Source organism: Fukomys damarensis, unplaced genomic scaffold, assembly GCF_012274545.1.
Source record: "Fukomys damarensis isolate Sample0158 unplaced genomic scaffold, DMR_v1.0_HiC HiC_scaffold_10, whole genome shotgun sequence".
Classification (NCBI taxonomy): Eukaryota; Metazoa; Chordata; class Mammalia; order Rodentia; family Bathyergidae; genus Fukomys; species Fukomys damarensis.
The window spans coordinates 27,536,953-27,559,919 of record NW_022900922.1 but is presented as its reverse complement, the minus strand read 5'-3'; the positions used below and the strand labels follow the sequence as shown (position 1 = coordinate 27,559,919).

The following is a 22,967-nucleotide window of genomic DNA, read 5'->3' as shown; positions in this document are numbered from 1 at the left end:
CTCTCCCTTTCCTGCCGCGGGTGGGGCGAGACGAGGCCCCGCCCACCAGATGACCCGCCCTCTCGTGGTGTGTTAGGAACCTGCGGGCCTTCCCGGCACTGGAGCTGGCGCCTAGCTGCCGCGATTTGCATATTTATTGCCCTGCTGCTGTACTCAGAGTGTTAAGGACTCCGCTGTCCTCTTGAGCCTTGTGAAAAGTCCTTGGCCACCAGGCTGCCCCAGATTTTACTGATTAACTCTGCCCGACCTAAATTCCTTAAAGGGCGGCTCTTCGTGTATTTTAAGGGATTATTAACAGTCCAAAGGGAACGGTGCTTACATAGTGAATACATTTAAAGATAAACTTTCCGAGCTCCGTAGAAGTGAGAAGATCGCAATCTGGGAATTTAAAACGCGGAGGTTAAGAGAAATGCCTGTATAATAAAAGGATATTCGAGACAGTGTCATCTCAAGGTCAGCGAGTTTTCTGAATGTCTACTGCTCTGATCACAGTTACTGGTCCCCTTGTGTAAATTTAGAGATGTTTCCTGAATGAGTGAATTAAATTTACGAGGCATCATACTGGTATACGCCAGGACAAAAGGGATTGTTGTCCTCCGGGAGTAAGCAATTACTGCTCTTAGTTGACTTAAAAATCACTAATGTTGGAGGTCATGCAGGGGGACAAATTATATTATTAGTATCCCTGTATCTCTGCTGTCAATAACGGGTCTGCAATGTGGCTTTATAGCGGTTACCTAGGTTACCTTCCAGGGTCTTGAAGGTCACTTTTCCTGAAAATGTTGATCCTTCCCTTGGGCCCACAGCTGTCTGATGTCGAGTGTCTTAAAGCTGATAAAGCTGGTATCTGTCTCCATATTGTGCCTGTGCCTTTGCTACCTTGTGTGTCAGATTCTACTCAGTTGTACGCATAGGCCCGCTGATCGTTTGAGAAATTATTTTCTCCAAAACTATGATGCAGGTTTAATCTGAGGTAGACTTTCCTAGTGCCTCTCCCCCTTAAAGGTTAAAGACAGCTGCTGGCTGCCATGACCTGAAACACCAGAGCACAAGAGGAATGGAGAGGTAGCAGCCAAGTTCCTGGGTGATCTCTGCCTAGTCCTACGAAAGGTATGAATCTTCCTCCTCTGTAGTATCTTCTCTCTGTGTTTATGCCTATCTTATATCTAATTCAGCTCCCTTGAGTTGAGAAAATCAGGGGCCAAAGCTCCCAATTCTTCATTCTTTAGCACTAAATAAAGCTCTTTTTTCTTGAGTCATCGGCCATATCAAGTAGCAGCAGAATTGTAGCTTTTCTTGGTTACAAAAATATAAACAATCTAAAAAATCATATATTTAAAATCAGATATTTAAACAAAAGGTTGGTAGAAGGATATATTTATAAATACCAATATGTTAGTAGGGAAAGTGATTTCATAATATTCGTCAATACATATGAACATGTTCATGTTCATAAATTTTGCTCAGGTTACCCAACTCTGAAAATTGAACCTCAGGAAATAATCCGACATAATAAAACCATTATAAGGTAAGACCACTGAAACTTGCTATTTTTATAGGTCAAAATGTTAAGCGTTAGTAATTTTATATGAAGCGACCTAATATGTGCACAAGAATGTTCACCATATAGTGTGATTGTGAACAATTGGACAAATTACTGTCCAACATTGGCAGTATCATTAAGTAACTATAGCACAAACATAATTTTTTAAATTTGCATAAAATAAAATCCACAGATATATGTTCTACTTAATGACATTTAACAATCTGTATATAGCAATCAAACAAGATCTAGAACATGTTGCCACTCCAGAAAGCTCCTTTATGGTTCTTTTTTATAAGTCTTTGTGCAGATAATATGTTTACTCCCACTTGCAGAAATACCTGAGAATCACATTGATGAATCATATGATCATATGATCTTTGCTATGGATGCAGCTTCTTTGGAGGAGTTTGGTTCACATGGCCTCCTTACAGATGGAAGTCCTTTTAGGCATCTGTTTCCAGAAGAGGGAGGCATCATCTGTATTGAAGATTCCCTCTGGCAAGTGAGTTTCCTCCACAGTCACCTTATCTAGAGTTTTCAAACAAACTTTACCTACCTTCACATCAGTTCTCATAGAGGGTCCAGCCATTTCTTTGAACCTCATGAGTTTTGCTTTGGCTATGCTTCTCATGGTGCTGAGAGGGACACATTTCTTTGTCTGGTTTTCAATCCATATCATTGAAGGTTTAACCACATTGTTGTAGGCCCTTCTCAGATTTTTATCATAATCTTATTCCCTTCAACAAAGCAGGTCCTTTGAAAACTTTCATCACTTTTTTTTTTCTTTTTTCTTTTTGCTATAGTGGAGGTTGAACTCAGGCTCTTTGCACTGAGTTATATCCCTTGCCTTTTTTTCTTGTTTTTTTATTTTGAGACAGCATCTCACTAACTTGTCTAGGCCGGACTTGAATTTGTGATCCTCCTGCCCCAGCCTTTCTGAGTGCTAGAATTACAGGCATGAGCTGTTATGCTCAGTTCATCACTTTGTTCTTGTTTTTCAGGATCGTAGCTGTGGAATGGGCTATGCCTGACTATGGAGAAGCAACCATCACTGATTTCCCACCCTTTTAGTCCTTAATCACCTTTAATTTTGTTTACAGGTCAATCACTCAACAAAGGCTCTTATTCACAACATTAGCAGTGAGTGGATTTTTATGCTAAGAAGCTGTGATGAGCAAAACAAAATCAAGCACAGGATAAAACGATGCAATCAAGAGATAGGGTAAACACAAGGTGTACAAGGCTGCTACTGGTATCACACAGCAGACTGTTTACTGAACTTGTTTTTCTAAGTAGGAGTACAATCTGGAATAACGGTGATAGAGTACAGTAAGCCAGGAACACAGCCATTATGGTTATCTAGTATTATGTACAATATGCGTCATCACCTGGCTTCACCTGTATCCAGCTGGCAGCACAGAAACATCATCTACACCAGCAGCACACATGCACATGAGGAATGAGCTGCACTATGATGTCACGCCAGCTATGGTGGCCCTCGGTGATAGGAATCTTCAGCTCCATTTTAATCTAATGGGGTCAGCACCATAGATGTGATCTGTCATTGACTAAAGTGTTGTTATGGGTGCTTTAACAAGTTAATTAATGCTTCTTACACCTTTTCTAAACATACTCCTGACCAGTCTGTCTCTGATATTAACACGGACACAAAAACCTTCATACCTGTCGCAGTTGGGGTTTGCAAGAGAATAGATTTAATACAGAACACATAAATTATAGGGTTTTATAATATTCACCCAAAAAGCCAAGTGCAGAGGAGTGCAAGAGATCTGCCTACATACTAGAGACCTGAAGAATCCAGCTGAGGCCCTTGATCCCAAGGCAATGTCTTGCAAAAGTCCAGCTAAAGGCCAAGAGCCCAAGACAGTGTCCTGTAGGTGTCCAGACAGAGGCCTAGATCCCATGGCAATGTCTCTTATAAGTCCATATTGAAGATCTGTACCAGGAAGGCCCAAAGGCCAGTGGTGGAATCTAGAAAGTCTGCACCGGCAGGGTAAAGGATCTGTACCATCAGGCTGAGGGATCTGCATTGGAGCCAGGAATCGATACTTGAGGCAAAGACCAGACCTCCCCTGACAAGAACATCAGCCATTCTCAGCAACAGTGAGGCCCCAAGCTCCTCCTCTGATGAGAATGGTCAAGTCACATCAGAAAAACTCACCTCGGTGAGTCTCCCCAGGAAAATCAAAAGCATACGATCGGCTCTTCCCCTCCAGTTATCTTTTTATGCCACTGGCAACAATCCTCAGGTGGGTCTTACATGACCAGAACCACACTGACTCTGTTCAGCTGGGCGTTCCAAGTTGATCATTGGTTAGTCCACCACAGTAGCATTGGGCATTCTTAAGTGCTTTTGGCAAAACTGTTACTGGATTGGTGTGTTTGTTTCACCTGATATCCAGGTTCTATGTGTCCCAAACAAACACTTGAGCCAGGCACACAGCAGTAGTAAGAAAGGCAGAGATTATGGAAGGTAAAGTACACTCCACAGAGCAGGAAAGCCTGTGAGAAAACCGGAGGGTGAGTTTGACTCAGGCTGGCCCGTCTGTATTAGGTTTGAGTTTAAAGAACAGTTGGAAGCCCTGTGTGGTGGTGCACACCTATAATCCCAGCACTCAGGAGGCTGAGGCAAGAGAATCATTGCAAGTTCGAAGACAGCCCTGGCTACATAGTGAGTTCAAGGCCAGGCTGGACTACATAGTAAGACGCTGTTTCAAAAACAAAATAAAATAAAATAATTAAAGTACACTTAGGAGAGTTCCAAACAGGCAGCTCCTAGAGGTGGTAACTGATAGTAATGAAAGCAAAGCCTCAAGCACAGAATGGGTGGGCAGTGCCAGAGGTAGCAAGTACTGTGAGCTCCAGGGTTGGCTTCCCTTGTTCTGCTAGAATCTGGGGAGTGATCAGGGATGTAGCTCTATTCAGCTGATTGAGTCTCCATCCTCTCATCAGGAGGGGTGTTTTGGGCCCTAGAGGGACTAGCATGGCTGCCACAGGGGTGGGAGATGGGGGTCAAAACACAATGATAATCAGTACTCGGGTGGCTGAGGCAGGAGGATCGCTGTGAGTTTGAGACCAGCCCGGGCTACATAGTGAGTTCCAGGTCAGTCTCAACTACAGTGAGACCCTGTCTCAAAAACAAAAACAAAAAACCCCCACAATGCTAATGATGTTTTCATGATAGGGGGTTACCCTGGGTTATTCAGAGCAGCTAGAGCAGGTGCTCCTCTGGTGCATGTCCAGGCTCAATGAAGTGTGTGCTAAGAGTAGAATTATTTTTCTTAGGCTTATGTCAGGATGCTAAGGAGCTATGGTGAGACCAGGATGCCCTTGTGGGCTCCAGGTCTGTTGTATGCCTACAGCCAGGACACCTACACTGTCTACCTCCTGCCTGAAAACCTTCCCCTGGAGTGTGAGTGGCATTAGTTATGAGAGCAGAGTTTGGAGTCACTGCTATCACTGCAGCGCAGCAGATCCCCATGTGTTCTTTAGGAAGTTTATTTGCTGAGTCCTCGTGATGTTCCCATGAGCAGGACCCAGGGCTGCGTCTCCTTTGTCTATATGGGAGGGTGTATATATAAGAAACAGAAGTTGTTCATTATGGTCAGTATTCTTTTGTCCTTAGTCTATTTATTTAGAACTGTAGGTTTCTCTTTTCCTGTCATGCTTTCAATTTAATCTCATCTTTCTTATTGAGCTCATATTTTTATTGAGTTCTTTTGCAGAGAAACCATTATAAAGAATTTCTCTGTCTTTGTTGAGTTGTATTTTCTTTCAGGATTCTGTTGAGAGCCATGCTACACAATTTTGGGGCAGAATCATTTCATAATTAAAATGTGACTATATCTGGCTACGGCCCAGTGTCACCCTGCCCCAGAGCTGGCTATGGCACGTGGAAACAGGACTCCATTTTACCTCCAGTCACAAGGTGAGGTCTTAATGGTCCCCATGATACTGTGATGCTCAAGGACAACAGTACATCAGCCAAAGACACCCTGATTCTTCCAGAACCATGTAGTGATAAAAAAAGAGAAAATTTTCACCTGGGGGAAGGGCAACTTCTTTACTAGCCTATCTTGTCCCATCTACTATTGTAAGAATGCTCTCCTTACCCCCACCGTCAACATAAGACCCTCAGAGACCTGATATCCTCATTAATATATAGGACCACTGCCACCCTCTGAGTCACCGAGACTCCTGATTATTGTGTGAACCCAGTAAATAGTGGCCATCGCAGAGTGTCTTTGCTTTTGCCCACTCTGTGGCCCTGACCTCCCAGCCCCCCATGTACTTTGAAATTACCCGAGTCTCTACTGTCTTTCTTTAGCCCCTGCTGTCCCCATTTCTAGGCAGTTGGAGGACTGATCACCCTCCAGTAGGATTCTATTTTTTTCTTGATCTTCTGTTTCTGTTCTTTTAAAAACACATTTTCATAATAGAGATACTATGTTTTGTCTTTTGAATTCTTAATGTGGGTGACTGTCTAGGTTTTCAATTTTCTTGGTCTGGGCTGGTCTTTCCTGGAATCCTTTCTCATTCACCTGCCTCACTGCTTATCTTACCCTCTCATCTATAGCTGGAGGGCATAGTACTTAGGCTCCATTCACTTTTCTGAAGTTATGCATTAATGGGAAGCCACTAGCTGGGGTCACCTATAGCCTTTGTTAGAGTAACTGCATTCAAATACTTCTTTGAGGTTTCATTGAGTATCCTGCATTGGACTTTCTTTACCATGACAGGACAGATGGAGAGGACAAAGAGATGGAGGAGTAGTTAGTAGCAAGCAGTCAGTATCTCTTAACACAATAGGGTAATTATAGCCTTGGGTAGGAATCTGTCTCATATTTTGGGTGGCATTGCTGTTTGTTGTTGTTGTTATTGTTGTTGTATTGTTTTTTTGAGACAGGGTCTCGCTATGTAGTTGAGACTGACCTGGAACTCACTATGTAGCCCAGGCTGGTCTTGAACTCGCAGTGATCCTCCTGCCTCAGCCTCTCAAGTGCTGGGATCACAGGTGTGCACCACTACACCTGGCTATTGCTGTTTTTAATTGTAAGTGTTTTTTGTTTGTTTCTAACAAAGGGGGCTAGTTGGCTGAGGTACCCCAGGGTCGATGTTAGTTAGACATGTTTATCTCAGACCTGAGAATATTTATCTATGAATCAAGGCTATCTTGTATCATGAGAGTTTTGGGAGTCTGGGGTAGATTAGAATATCTATATTTTTATATCTGAGTATTGATTGTGTTAGGGAAAATTTTTTTCATGGCCCTTTTGTTGAAGAGTCTCATTTTTAGGCCATTGGAGAAACCTGGTAGCAAGTTTTAAAATTGTTGCTGTACTTGGTAGCTGTTTTATGAAATTTTGAAGCTTTCTTTATTCATCTGCCAGTAGAGGATATGGTGTTATAAACGAAGAAAATAGTTGTTCATTTAACCAATCATGACTTGATTATTGAGAATATTTTATAAGCCGACGTTTAAATCATCTTTAACTTTTAAAACTCCAGTTTTTAAATTACTAAAAGCCTAACAGGGCCAGGGATTTAGCTCAGTGGCACCATGCCTGCCTTGCAAGTGCAAGGTCATGAGTTTGATCCCTACTGGAAAAAAACAAACAAACAAACAAATAAACCCCACAAAAAACCCCTAACAATGGAAAACATAAGACATTATCTAAGTAAAATATAAAAACCTTTGTTTTTAAATCTAGTTTTTATAAATTTAACCAAGAACATTTTAGCATCTTAAGAAATCATTGCTTTAGACATAGAAAACTTAACCTTTTAACTATAGCCAACTTAAGTTTGTATATGTATATTTTATCACTTTTTTTTTTTTTGGTACCAGGGATTGAACTCAGGACTTTACACTTGTGAAGCAGGTGGTGGAACCACTGAGGTGTATATGTATATTTTAAATAGCATTTGTTGAGGTGGGGGAACTGGAAAAGCTACCCATCGGTAGAAAACTGAAGTAAACTGGCAGCTGCTTTTTTAGCTAGAGTTTTATCCAGTAGTTTTTTTAGGGCCAAGGGCAGCCATTTTAGGGGAACAGTTTTTAAAAATATATTATTTTAATATTAGGAAGTTGACTTTTAGTCAACTCAAGAATGTAATCTTTACCTTTACCTGTATTATTAATTTATGAAAACACATTTAATAGACAAAATATATTATCTTTGATAAGTCTTAAGCCACGCATATTTGAATTTACATTTTGCGACTTATAGATGTTGTTATGGACATATTTAAGCACTAATCTTATTTATATTTATTCATTTATATATCTTAACCATTATTTTAGATAATTTATGAGAACCAAAGCATAGCATAGTTACCATTTTTAAGCTATGTTATTTTTATCCTTAACCAAAGGGAAAACCCTTGGAAGTTATGGTACACAGGAATCAACAGACATTGCATTTTTAAACCAATTTTTTGGGTAGGTATAATCTAAATTGGCTAACAACTTGGATGAAAACCTGTCACCAAGTTTAAAGCCATCTTTACTCTTATTAACTTGCTGTTAAGCCATGCAACAAAAGTATTTAGGCTAGTATGAGTGTCTATCTAATAAGCCGACTTTAGCAGAATTTTGGGGAGATAACATACACCTGCAAGTTAACACACAGACATATACATATTAACCTAAATCATATAAACTCTTTATGTTACTTTAAGGCTTTTATTTGTAAGTCTCTTATAAGCCTTGAGCCTATTAGCCTTCATGTTGTTGTAGTTTGGCTTGCCCCCCCCCAAATTTGCACAATCAATTTTTTGGTATGGAAACCCTAAAAAAAAACCCAGAAATTTACAAAGGTGAAAAAGAAAAAATTTTGAACTAAAATTTTTTTTGCTTGTTTTAAATGAAGGAGCTGCAGGGAGTTTAATCAATTATTAAAATGGATTAACAAGGCTGAGGATTTAGCCCAGTGGTTCTGGGCCTGCCTTGCAAGTACAAAGTCCTCAAAGTCCTCAGTGCAATCCCTGGTACTACCAAAAAAACCAGGAAAATGGATTAACAGGCAGACAGACAAGATAACATACAGGACACATAAAATAACTATATTAAATTGAAGTATACTCAGATATATTAGCAATGATGAATTATAATCATCTTTTCTATAGTTTTAGGTTTATAACTACATATACGCTAGTCAGGATTTTTTAGGGGTTCTCAATTAGCTCTCCTTTTTATGTATTTTTTAAATATTTAAAGCTATTCTGAGTATCTTTTTAAAAAGTTAACATTTATAAACAATGAGTCAGGAGAAAGATAGCAAAACTTTGAGGCCTTGTCTTTTTACTGTCCAATTTATCTTTGGAGAAAAATCATCTTTTAAAAATCTTTTAAATCGGTCCTGAGTTATAAAATATAACCTGAAAGTGATGTTTTTGGGAGCATGTGGACAGACACTTAGTTACCATGATCAAAGACACTACATGTCTTTGAGCTCTCTCTTGTATATTTTTAGAAAGAGATGAAGAAGGAAAAGAAAAAATGGGAGAAAAGACAGGATCCTTCCCCGGGGCTAAGCACGACACATGTGTAGCCCGCCCAGTGCTGGAGTCACACTGTATGCAGCCTTCCCTGACTTTCAGAACCAGACCTACCCAGAAGGGCAGCTCTATCCTCTTCCCAGAGTCAAAAATCACTCAGGATTGGTGGCTCTGCCCTGTTTCCGTTACGGAATAGTCTAGGCGTCCCTGTTAGTTGTTCATAAATTTGAGCTATTTCAACCTTTATCAGCAGATCAAGAAACAGGAGGGCCGGGGATTTAGATCAGTGGTTCCGCTGCCTGCTTTGCAAGCGCAAGGACCAGAGTTTGATCCCTGGTACCCCGGCCCCCCCAAAAAGAAGAAAGAAACAGGAAAAGGAGTTATATGCAAGAGCTTGATTTTGTGCTCGCTTCGGCAGCACATAAACTAAAAGATCTTGATTTTATTCAAAAATCTACCACCAAGACCTTTATATCTAGGGATCTGTCACACACACGGAACTCACAAAGGGTTTAAAAAGTCCGGAGATGTCACTTAGTAACCGCAGATCAGACATCAACTTAGGGAGATAAACTTAGGGCCAAAATTATCATAAGAATACCTGCAGCAAATATGACAGGGATGACAGAGGGAGGAAGAAGCTAGGAGAGAGCGCCTCCCCCAGAGGCAGGCTCCACAAGCAGCTCCGAGCCTCCAGGACCCAGGAAGGTAGTAGCGGCGGGCAGCTGAGGGCCACCCGCTTCTCCTCCCTCCTCGCATTAACTCCGCCTCCCTCCGGTTCCCTGCCTCTCCTCCATCACTAATAGGGTTTCCGAGAAAAGTGAGAGTCAGGGAGAGAGAAGAATGAAAAAACAAACCAAACGAAACCAAACCACAAAAAGCTTTTTGGTTGAGCATGCCAGAGTCGAAGAGGGTCCCCAGGCTGAAAATAAGGCACCCATCCCACCCTCGCAGAGAAGTGTGCGTGTTCGCTGACTCCCATTGAGGAAAGGAATTTTCAGGGTGCCTCCGGAAGAGGCTTGAGAAGGGTTGATTAGACACAGGTACAGGACGCACTCAGAGCGGATCCTCTGCTCAGAGAAGCGAGAGCCCTGCGAGCTGCAGCCGGTACATGTAAGGGCCGTCGGTCTTCAGAATGGGGGATCTGGGGTGGTCCTCGCCCTCTGTCGCGTGCCAGGGCAGCCATCCATGTGTGTTTGCAGGTGAGATCGGCTAGCCACCAATGCTCTGTTTCCTTGGGGTGCTGGAACACCCCACAATGTATAGGTTAAAAATACAGATCCAGGGCCTGGATTTATAGGCGTATTGTTTTTAATGTGTTTAGAGAGAGATTTTTTTTTTGAGTTTTCTGGAATGGAAAAAGGCTTGAGTAGTTTTGTGACTTAAAGCTGTAGTTAAGCATGATTTTAAAAAATTGTTATTTTATTTCACCCCTTCCTTTCCTCAAGCCCGCTCCCCTCCCTTGTTTCCTGTACAAAAACTTTGTTTCCATTTTATCCTTCTTTTTTCACTTTTTTCTTTATTCCTTCCTTCCTTTCTCCCTCCCTCCTCCCTGTTCCCCTTCCCATTTGAACACTTTTTTCCCATTTCCCAACATCCATTATATATTTCAGTTCTCATTTCCACCTTCAGTTTCTCATCCCGGAGAAACAATGGGGTATTTAAACACGTGTGTCCAATTTATTTCACTTGAGACTATGGTCTCAAGGTTCCTCCATTTAGCACAATTTTAAAATCTCAACTTTCTTTTTTCATCTGGTTTTTAAAAAAAATCCTACCTCAGAACACAGACTCTGTATTTGGGGAAAATACGGAGACAATCCCCAAGGCAGGTGGGCTCCCTGTTGGACTTCTGTATACTCTGGGACATGCTATCCTCCTGCCTCAGCCTCCAAAAGTACTTGGATTACAGGTGTGTGCCACTATGCCCAGCTCTAAGTATGGGTTTCTTGAACTACTTTTCCTTTTTGTTCTTTTTCAACAACAATCCTAGTGCAAGGCTATTTTGATTAGCATGCTTTTGAAGTTTTAGAGGATAGCTATAGCATAAGCAAAAAAAGAGAGTTCTAATTAGACATTGTTCCCTGTTCTTGTAAATTTTCCACCATTTTCTGCCAGGGGGACTTTCAAGAGGCCTCATTCAAGAGGCTCTGTCCTGCTTGCTGCGCCCTTCCCTGTGTCCCTCCTTCCTTTTAGAGTCCAAGTTCCTCCTCATAGCTCTGAGATCTACAGTTCCGAAATTTCTAGAGACTGCACCTTGCAGCATGTTGCCTCAACCTTTCCCATATTGGCTCTGCTGAGGCTGACATGCATTTCAAAGCCAAATAGGCTCATTTTGGTGTTTTCCCAAGGGCAGTGTGCTCTTGTTTCCTGAGCTTTCTCTGATAACACCTTTCATAGAGTTTTGCTAGTTTTGTTTGTGGACAGGTGGTGTAAGCTTTATTATTAGCTCAGCTCTGTTAAATTCACAATCTCTCACAGCAAGCCTGTAGGTCTGAAATGTCTGCCCTGCAAGAATTAGGATCAAATGTTTAGCATTATCGGCAGAACCATACAGTGGGTAAACGACACTACAGATGACCTTGGTTTCTTTTTCTTTCTCATGCTAAATTATCCCATTTCTAAAAAGATCTCTGACCTAACCATACCATCTAGCTCTTAGGTGAGAATTAAAATGACCCTGAATTGGCAAACCGTACTCCTGGGCTTCGTCTGTCACATGTGCTCAATAAATTGTACCTATTTTGGTCATTATTTTGTCTATGAATCCAAGGAGTCTCAGGTAATAAGAAATTTATACCTCCACAGGGTGCTGTTTCTTTTATAAATGCTTTTGGTTGCAAGTAATACTAAACTTGACTAATGGTTGTTTAAACAACCAGGGATTTATTTAAATCTTATGCAACATGATTAGAAGTTGACAGTTTGGGGCTGACTCAGTGTTGAACAATGTCCTGACTCCTGCCTCTCTACTCTGTCTTGCCAGTGTAGTACAGTTAAACACAGTGGAGCTGAGGGAGTTACTCTCTTCCACCCATTTAGTGTAATTCCAGACAATGTCCTACAGCCACTCCTACTGAGAGAGGCTAGAACATAAAATAGTGAAACCCCACAAGATCTCTGATGCCCTAGGTAAGAGCACATGTGTGTTGGATCTCCCAGCCTGACCTTTAGTCACCTTTCGCTTCATTACAGTTTCATAAATATGTACTACATGTCATGCATCTAATTAAGATCCCAGTGAATTCAGGGACAAGATTGCTTGCTGAGCACCCTGTCAATCATTCCTGTCGATCACACCTAGAGATTCCAGGGAGGAAATCACCTGGGCTGGGGTGCATATCTTTCAAATTCTGAAAGCCAGACTCATCTGTGCATTGTTGCTGTTGCTATTTCCACATGCTGTGACCTAGGTGAAGTGCTTTAACTTTTCTTTCAACCCCCCCATATCTTTTTTCTCTCTGTGCCATGTCTTTTGTTGGCACGGACTTCCTGTGATTGGTAATAAATATAGCTTGTCACTTGCTACTGGCTGTATAGCTGGCACTTCTTTCCTCATCACACACAAGGGCCTGGACTCATTCCACAGTAACAAGGGTGTGGCTTTCTTTCTCAAGCTTGTGGGATTCCTGGTCACAAGTTGGCTGCTGTGACACTAAGTTTCACTGTCACATTCCAGGTTGGAAGAAAACCTGAGACAAAGGGACCAAGGGCTTTCTTGTACTAAGGATTTGTCTTTTATTTCTGAAAAAGGGGCCTTGCCATGGGTATCTGTTTAAATCTCAGTGGCCAGAACTGTGTCCCATACCGTTTTAGCAATCAGGAGGGCTAGAAACATTTAGCTTGTCTGCCGCAATAAAAGGCAAAGAAGAAGTAAGGAAATGCATATTGATCCAACTTATCTGTCTCAAGGAGTGGGAAAAATGTGGAGTGCAGACGTGGGCAGCTTCTAAGGAGACAACATCATTCTGTGCCTCCAGGGACCTAGGGAAATCAGAGCTGAGAGAATGGGAACAGGAAGAAATGTTTTAAGTCCGCCAGGCCCCTGGGAGAGGAAGGCGCTCTCTACCCCTTTTTACTTTCCACTAACACTTATTAAGTGGCTGTTAAATTACTGGGTTTGTGGTTAGATAATAATAATGCAGTTTTGTCTCTAGGGATGGAGCATGTGGGTGTCAAGCCGTACAACCCCACAAGGAAACACAGATGAGGGAGGGCTTGGGCAGATGGGGGACTCAGGAAGTCTACTGGAAGGAGGTGGCACAGCAGCTGTAGTTTTTTTTTTCCCCCCAGTACCGGGATCAAATTCAGGACCTTGTGCTTGTGAGGCAGGTATGATGCTAATGAGCTAAATCCCCAGTCCTCTGCAGCTATATTTTAAAAGCTAACAAAGATTTGATGGTGAGCAAGCGGGTGGAAAGATAGCACAGGTTGAGGCAACTTGGGCAAAGGCCCGGAGGTAAGGAGGTCACCTGGATGACCCAAAGACCCTCACAGAGTTTATTAGGCTCTCTAGAGTTAGGGTCTCTGTTGAGGCCTAATAAGAAATTGGACCAGGAAGACAGATTGAGAACCTTGTTTACTGAACTAAGATATTTGTATAGAGCCACCACTGGAGCTCAAGCCAGGAAATTATATGATTCAACTGACATTTAAAATTGCTTTAACAGGCAATTTAGAGGAAAGGAGGTTGAGATCAGAGACAGAATAATTAGAAGGTAATTGCGAGAATCAGGAAGCAACAGTGGGTATCTGAACTGGCGGGGTGTTGGAGGACACCTAGAGGAGAGTTGAGGAACAATCAAAGGTCTTAGCCAAATCTATGTGTGGATGAGAATTCAGGGATGAAGAAATTCCTGGCTTGGGCCACTGCGCAGACACAGTGCCTTGTGATGACAGAGGTAATACTGAATAGGAGCAAGGTAGTTGTTGGACAGGTGTGTTTCAAGTGCTTGCAGAACACTTTAATGCAGTGTGTCTGGTAGGCATTTTGTAGATCCCAGCTGGAAGTGTGGTTGCAACAGGGAATGCTAATTCATCACCTGCAGATGGATAGTGGTTGGAGTCCTTGGGATGAGGAGCACACACCACTTCCAGGGGGACTGTCTCTGTGTCACCACTGCCCCAGTGCTGCCTTTTGAGGCATCTTTTGTAAAACAAAATAAAACACCCCCCCGCAAAAAAACAACTTTTTGTTTCCGTACTGGGGATCAAACTTGAGTCCTTGCACTTGCAAAGCAGGCGGTGGCACCACTGAGCTAACTCCCCAACCCTCAAGACACCTTTTTCTGAAGTGAGTGTATTATGTCTCAATAAAACTAGCATAAAGGCAGTTTGTATAAACTGTAAAAACACAGTTAAAAGAAAATTTACTTTTTTTGTGGTACAAAGGATTGAACCCTTTTTTATTTTGAAGTGATCTCACTAAGTCACTAAATTGCCCAGGCTGGGCTTGAATTTGTGACCTTCCTGCCTCACTTCAGTCACCCAGAGCTCTGGGATTACAGAAGTGCACAACCAAGCCTAGCTAAAATTTACATTTTTCTTTTTTATGGTATCAGGGATCAAACTCAGGCCCTTGCACTTGCAAGGCAGGCAGCGGAACCACTGAGCTAAATCCCCGGCCCTAAAATTTACATTTTTAATCAGAGTAATTAAGAATTCACACTCACTAGGTATGCACAGCAGCCTCCAGGATGGCTTTCCATACTCTCTCTTGGTATTCATACCCTATCTAGTGCTTTTCTCCATTCTCAGAGGACCTAAGTGAGTAATAGAATGTGGCAGAAGCCATGATATATCAATTTGGATCATTTACTCTGGGGGAGGCCAGCTGCCACGTCATGCACAGTGCTCCAGAGAGGCCCACATATGGGAACTGAGGCCTCCTGCGAAAGCCCTGCTGCAAGTGCGCCATCTTGAAAGTAGGTCTTCTGGGCCCATCAAATCTCAGGTATCTGCTGCCTGGCCACAAGTGACTGCAGGCTGATGAGGGGTCGACCCCAGGCCAGAACCACCAGTTAAGCTGCTTCTTGCTCCCTGATAGTCAAACACCATGTGAGATAATAAATGGTTGTTGCTTTAAACCACCAAATTTGAAGTTAATTTGTTATACAACTGACATAGTCAGAGACCACTATAGGGATGAAGGATAAACTCCTGAGTCCTTAACCTGTTGTTCATTAAAAGCATAATTTGGTGTTTTCTTCTGAGGCTGAAAACTATGATTTTCACTTGGAGGTACAAATGCCCAATGGTAACTAAAAGTAAAAGCTTGACCTTCATTTCATATCCTTTACCTTAAAACTTTGGATATAGATATATTAATCCTTTTTTAAAAAAGTTAACAGAACACTGTTGATTAGCCCAACATTCACATAGCCCATCTCATTCCTTTCAAAATGGTGGACAAGATAAAGATAATTAAAATAATTTTCAAAATGTACAGGGTCATCAATTACCAGACCCTTGCCCTTTGGAGTGACTCCTAAAAGTCTCCAGCCATTGTACTAAACCCATAGTTACCTGGGTTCCAGGAAAAACAGAGCCACACATGACTGAGACCAGCACAAACAGAGGCAGTAGTTTCAATGGAACAGAACAATCCCTCAAGCCATGAGGATTCCTTCAGAACCACAAAGCCAAGTCTAAAATAATGGTCAACCAGACCCTGATCCACCTTAGCTAATCCTTAAAAGCTGGCCTCCTGCATTTGTGGGTGGCCTGTCTGAACCCCTGGACCAGAGGGAGGCGCCCTCCATCTGCTCAAGATGGACAACTTTCCCCATTTGCTCTTGCTTTCTTGTTAGGGTACTGAGTTGATCTTTGTCAGAGCTATGCTTTTATTTATGTATTTATTTTGGTACTGGGGATTGAACTCAGGACCTTGTGCTTGCAAGGCAGGCAGTGGCACCACTGAGCTAATCCCTGGCCCCTGCTCTTACTTTTAATTAAACATTTTTCCTGCAAATTTGTGCTTAGGTTTTAATTTCCATTATCACTAAAAACAAGGATTCATGTTAGCTGATGATTATAAATAATTAATAAAATACAATGCCATGCTGTCTATAAAAACTTATATATCTTGTTTTCATAGAAATGAAATTCTTATGCTTATTGCATCAATAATTTATTTTCTATAGAAATGATGCTAGATTTCACAATATTTCCTTTGAGACAGCAAATCTTAGGTTAATTTTAAGAATCTAGAGAAATAATTTATTAACTCAGCATCTTATATTTGAATTTATAATGTTTTAAAGTTATATGTAACAACAAGTTGCTGAATTTTAAAAACAGTTAAAATTTTGTACTTATGATGTTATGGTTTCTATTTGGATGTCCCATCCCCGCAAAGCCTCATGCAGTCATAGGTGGGGTTTTTCAGAGGTGGCTGGACCTAGGTAGGGTGTGTGAATATGGATTAATGGTATGTGATATGGATTAAGGGTATAATAACTAAGTCCACTGATTAGTTTACTATAGTTCTGGGTGTGGATAATGAGAAGAAGACCCACCCTGGGCATAGGTGGCACCACCAAAAAGGCTTGTAGCCTGGGTGGAATAAAAGGGAAAGGGAGGCCTGCTACTGCTGCTGCTTTGCTGCTGCTGCTTCACTTCGCTGCCTCCTGCCTGCCATTCCATGGACTGTTTCTCTTCTGTGATGTTTCTCTGCTTTGCTGCCCTGCCTTGAAGCCAGCCAACTATGGACTGAAACCTCTACAAACTGTGGGCTGAAATAACTTTTTCCTCCTTTAACTTCTGGATGTTGGTATTTTGTCCTAGCAAAGAGAAAGAAACTATGACATGATAATTTCATAAATAAATGATCATTATAAAATAATTATCCTAGCCTTAATTAGTAATTTCTAATTTATTTCCATATATTATCTGTCTGAATTATTTATGGTAAATATCTATTAACTATTACACCATGGTTATAGATTTAAACTGTGAACTCAGCAATATCATTTTGATACAAAGTTTAAAATAACATGACCTACAAAATACCAAATGTAACCAGTACATTGTAACAAGAAGGAATTTGTTATCATTTTTATGATAGTAACTGATTAGTGTGAAAGGAGCAACTTATTTAGAAATTTAGGTTATTGTAGTTAATTCTAGATCAACCAGATCTTCCTCCTTAATAAGTTAAAGGGGCAGCTGCTCTGTTTTTTGTTTGTTTGTTTTGGTTTTCGAGACAGGGTCTTGCTATGTAGCTCATTCTAGCCTTGAACTCACAGTGTAGCCCAGGCTGTCCTCAAGCTGTGTCCCAAATGCTGGGATTACAACTTGCACCACAATACCCAGCAGGCAACTACTCTATTAGAACAAGATACTGTACTCTCATATTCTGAAAAAATTTACATTGAGTATATAAAATCTCATTTTTGGAAGAAAAAAATGCAGAAACAAAAGGCAAAGAATAATGATGTTTCTAATCTGAATAGCATGCAGTGATCTCAACCTAAGTACATGTCCATAGCCTGAGGATGCAGACTGAGCAAAGGTGGAAGTCTAGGAGCCATTGTTTCTCATCTGAGGGAGTGACGAGAACAGCCAGTGGGACATCACTAAAGTCCTCCTGAGTTGGGACTAGGACACCCTGGAGGTCAAGCCCTATCCCCAAAGGCAGCTGCAAAGTGAGAACTAGTTAGCTTTGCTTTAACCAAATTCTTTAAAGGGAAAGCTGAAGTGGCTGCAGTGGGAAAGTGCTGTGGTGTAGAAACCTATGAGGCTTCAGGTGCCTCAGTGGGAAGCCCAGGAGCCACTCTTGGGGCAGCAGCATGGTGGCACTGGCAAGGCTTACAGAGAAGTATCATGCAGGATGCAAAAGAAGGCATGTGATGCAGCCCCTAAATAAGCCATTCTGAGGACCAGGGAAAAGGAGAGGAGGGGCCTGGATACTCTGAGGAAAGAGAACAGGCCTCCCCCCTCTTTTCTGTCCTTCCTCCTTGGGGCATACCCTTGAAAAGGGCTCTGCTGGGAAATGGAAACTTAGGGGGAAAACTCTGCAGATTGGAGTGGAAACACCTGTTTCCGTCTATCAGGGGAGAAAGAAGTTTGGGAGGTGGTTTTTGATTGGGGGCTTGAGGGCTTGGCTGGAAAGAGCTGGCTGGCCCATACCCTCTTGGAATGGGTGAACAATTCTAGGGGGACTGTGTGGGAGGACTTCCAGGTCTGGAGAAGGCATGAAATGATAGGATGGCTAAATCCGGTGAATCTACAACTGATACCTAAGGGGAATTGGGTGGAGGCTGTGATTGGTTTATGATTGACAGGAACATTCTGAAGTCACTTTGCCATCTTCCTTATATATTGCAACCCTGGTGCTACTAGGTGCTTGGAAAGACTCAAGGAATTTATGGTTCGAGAGCTAAGCTTAACTGCGTCCTTCACAGGGCAGTGATGATGGAGAAATTGATGTACCCGATGTCTTACAGATACTGCTGCACAGCCTCTCTGCCCTGACTCAGACTTCATTCCTGGATGGAGCAAGTTGTGTGGTGTGTGTGCTTTGACTCATTTCTTGCTGATAGCATCTTACTTGAGCATGGGCTGTTTTTTTTCAAATGTTCTCCCCTGCATTGGTGTGAGATGATAGTAGATGCCTGCCTATGCAAGTGAATGAAAAACTTCTGCATTTCCTGGACACTGCAAAAGGCTGCCTGCCTAACACTGCGGGCTTGGTCCATGACCGGAGTGAGAAATGCACCTCTCACGTATTAACCACTAAGACTTGGGGCAGAGAGTGTGTGTGAACATGCCAGCCCACCCCCTGCCCTGTGCACCCCTGTACTGCGTCATGGGACTCACAGACCTGGCAGGATGCGAAAGGAGGCATGTGGTGTGCACAGCTGCACAGCATCCCTCCTGGCCTGCCCAGGACAGAAGCCAGAAACTCACTTTCCTTGCAGTTAGAAATGTGACCCAGTCTCTGCCCTGCAGAAGGACTCGTGGCAGAGTGGCAGAGTGAGGCTGATTGGGAAGTGGGCCCCTGGAGGGCAGCACTAGTTTTTGATAATGACGGTGGGGGATGTATCTAGCTACAGAAGCAGCAGGACCAGCAGTGTTGGATGCAATGCACAGTAAGTTCCAGCTGTGAACAGCAGGTCCTTTGTCTTTGTTGATTCGGGGCATTGTTCTTGGTTGTGTAGACTCTAAATCCAACTGATCCTCCCATAAATTCTGTGACCAACTCGAGTGTTTATTATATTAATTAATATCTGGCTTAACTAGCTAAACTGTACTTAGCATACAGGTTCTGCCCTAACACCAAAGTCCTCCACACAAGCAGGATTGGCATTCTCTCTCTCTCACTTGATAGCATGGGGGTGTATGGTAGCACCCCGGTCCTGGCAGTACGATGTGCCTGCCCCAGGCTTGCTAGGGTCTGATCTGTGACCCAGAGAACCCTGGGAAGATTTCTGAGTTAATTCCCCAAACACAGAAAGGGCATCCACAAGTACTGGCCAGCCAGGAAACGCAATGAACATCTACCTCAGTAACATCTTCACGCAGTTTGGTTTTCTGGAAACACTTCATCTGGACCCTGATACTTACTTGAACACAGACAAGAGGGAGAAGGTAGGAATTATTTTTAGTTTTTAGTTTTTAGTTTTTTTGTGAGGCACAAGCAGGACTTGTCTTCCCATTTCAAATAATGAACACACATTTTAACTCTATTTTTTTTTTTTTTTGGCCAGGCATTAAGCTAGATGCTTTTATTGTGTTCTTCCTTAGCTCTTTGTACAGTTCTCCACAATTTTACAGACGTGCGAACTGAGATTTTGAACATTGAAATGAATTAAGGTCGGGGAACTTGAAAATGATGGAACTAGGATTCTAACCCACGTTTCCTGATGTAAAGTATTTCCCTATTGAATCATTACACTGCATGGGAAACCTGGCGATTTCCTAACACGCTAAAGGTTTCACATTTATCTTATGTGGTGCTGAGAGCTAAACTTGGGGCCTTGTGCATGCCAAGCCAGTGCTTTACCACAGTAAAGATTTTGATAAAGTGGTAAGAACTTATTAATATATTTATTGTTGGTAGTTGGGAACTCCTATTTGACTAATAAGGAAAAATGCCTCTTTTTGTCAAGTGAGCTCATTCATGAGGGTATTTTAAAAAGCTATTCCAGGGCCAGGGCTTTAGCTCAGTGTTGCTGCTGCTTGCCTTGCAAGTAAGTGTAAGGTCCTGAGTTCAATTCGCAGTACCAAAAAGAAAAAAGCTATTCCGGAGTCCTTAGGAATTTCTAAGTACCACCTTTCCTTAGAGCAGACATAAACATTTCCAGCATGCCTAGAGCTCGCTAAGCAGTTAAGTTTCAGAGTTGCTGCAGTTGATTGATATAATTCACCAGCCAATGATAATTAGGCCTTTTGTGAGGCAACATTACAAAGAAATATTTGAATCTGGTGCCAAGCACTCTCTTACCTTTGAATATTTATTTAGATTTGCTTTATAACTTTGCAATTATGAAAAACAATCATGATTAGTAAGGTTTTCATGATAAAATCAATTTACTTATTGTTTATCATACTGGCCTTTTGGCCTCCCTAATCTTTTACTCTGAATACATTGATAGCTCAATTGTCAAATGGCTCCCAGGTTGAAATTTCCAACCATCTTGCCTGGACTCACCATTTCCCCTTGCGCTGGGCTTAGGCTCAGAGCAGGGATTGCTTCTTCTTTGTTTATTCCATTTTGTTATTCTCTTTACTATTCTTTTCTCCAGAAAAAATAAGGGCTTCTGCAGGGGTTAGAGGTGGCTGTGTAGTGGTACAGATGTGGCTCCAGGAGAATGGCATCTGGAACCCCACTGATTGTATGTTTGGGGACATTAGCTGTCCCTACGTGCAACCTCCTGAGCCTTAGCTAGTGCAGGAAAGAACACTTAACACAGCTCTTGAAAAGGCCCGCTTGCTAAGCCAGGTCTTGCTGGGTAGCTGGGAATTTAGATTTCAGGAGGGTTCCCCCCACAAACTGATAAGAGTGGCTTAATGTGTCTGAGCTGTTTGTACAAACACATGGTTTAAATTCAATACCTACTTTCCTTCTAGGAGTCTGGAATTTTGTTATGTGCTGAGCAGAGGCTGCCTACATGACCAACCCCCAATAAAAATGCTGAACATGGAATCTCTTCTTTGGTGGGCAACATTTCACACTCTGGTTACAATTCATCACTAGAGAATTAAGCAAATGCTGTGTGATTTTTGTTTTTCTTTTCAGGGCTGAAGACTGAATATAGGGCCTTGTGCATGCTAGGCTAAGCAAGTTCTCTACTAATGAGCTACTCTCTTGTGTGAATCTAATGAGAGAGGATACTGGAGACTAATGCCTGCTTTCTCCTAGACTTCTCACTGTGTACTTTTCCCCTTTGTTGATTGTGCTTGGAATCATTTTGCTCTAATAAATTTACTCATGAATGTGTCTGTATACTGAATGCTATGAGTCTACTTAGTGAATTACTAAAACTGAGGTTGTTTTTGGGGGAACTTCCTGCACAGAGGGTAATAAAAACTCATTAACAATATTGTAATAGCCACCATAGGCCACAGTTTAAAATCCATCATTTCCACGGAACTGACCTCCATGAGGTCAGGGACTATGTCCCTTTCATCACTATCTATAGCTTCTGGCATAGTGCCTATCATATAAATGATTGTGTACTGCATTTTCTAAAACAAACAAAAAAGACTGATTAAATAGGTTGGAAGGAATAGCTCCTTAGCAAGTGAACTATGGGAGACTGGATCCTATGGATTTGGGCTCACATTTGATGTTGGTAGAGAAGTGACCCAGATTGTGGGAATATATTTTAGACTAAATACCACATAACCCTTCTGTTGCCACCTCTGGCCCAGACCTCAGTCGTACTCATGAGCTATGAAATGTGACTCATCTGTATTCTCCCCTTTTCAGAGTTGAAGTATATCTCCCCAGTATTCCTGTCCCCTTGGAACATCAGAATGTGACCTTATTAGGATATAGGGTCACTGAAAATATAGTTAAAGTGAGATCAAGCTGGATTACAATGAATCTTAATCCACTGACTGGTGTCTTTATAAGAAAAGTCAGAAATACAGGCAGACGCAGAGGGGAAGGCAGTGTGACAATGGAGTGATGTAAACCAAGGGACACCAACAACTGCTGGTAATGCCAGAAGTTTGGAGGGAGGCATGGGACAGATTCTCCCTCTGAGCCTCCAAAGAATCCAAATCCTGATGACACTTTGATTTCAGACTTCCAGGCTCCAAAACTGTGAGGGAATTAATTTCTGTGATTTTAAGCTACTTGGTTTACAGTACTTTGTCATGGCAGTCATAGAAAAATAATACTCTATACATTTTGAGTCTTTTATATAATTACCAAGATACTTAACTTTTTTCTACTTCTAGGAAACAAGTAAATCTATGCAACTTATTTATAAACATAGGTCTTCATTCTATGTATAAATTTTCAACTCTAAATAAGCATGTATAGGGGCTGGGGATTTAGCTCAGTGGTTCGGTGGCCTGCCTTACAAGCACAAGGACCCAAGTTCAATCCCTGGTACCAAAAAAAAAAAAAAAAAGCATGTCTAGTTGGTGCATTTTAAAGTTAAAAGGAAATTATCCAAACCAATGATTTTGTACAAATATATCCTTATAGCCATTTGGAATTTAAGTGTTCCTCATTTTAATTCTCCTATAGAAGAAATGGCACATGAATTCTGTAAGTATATATATCCACCAAAATGCGGTATAAATATTTTCTCTTTGGTGAAATCAGTGAAGCCATTTGTAGAGGGTTGAAGGAAAATCCCACAAATGCTACAGCAGTAAGTGGACAAAATAAAATTCCAGTTTGTTGAAACAATGTCCAGGTGTACCTGAACAGTGCTGGGGG

At 41.8% G+C, this 22,967-nt stretch overlaps 1 long non-coding RNA gene across 3 annotated transcripts; it reads left to right on the top strand.

Annotated features, from left to right (window-relative positions):
• The first annotated feature begins 35 nt into the window (after positions 1-35).
• Positions 36-21,437, top strand: LOC104861444. 3 transcript variants are annotated; one of them, XR_780038.3, is made up of 7 exons: positions 36-453; positions 1,006-1,110; positions 1,468-1,528; positions 1,879-2,048; positions 18,514-18,576; positions 21,140-21,226; positions 21,309-21,437. It is a non-coding gene; the product is annotated as an uncharacterized LOC104861444 (long non-coding RNA). The 3 variants fall into 3 exon arrangements; XR_780039.3 differs by lacking the exon at positions 1,468-1,528; XR_780040.1 differs by lacking the exons at positions 18,514-18,576; positions 21,140-21,226; positions 21,309-21,437 and adding an exon at positions 2,548-3,317.
• Positions 21,438-22,967: the final 1,530 nt, after the last annotated feature.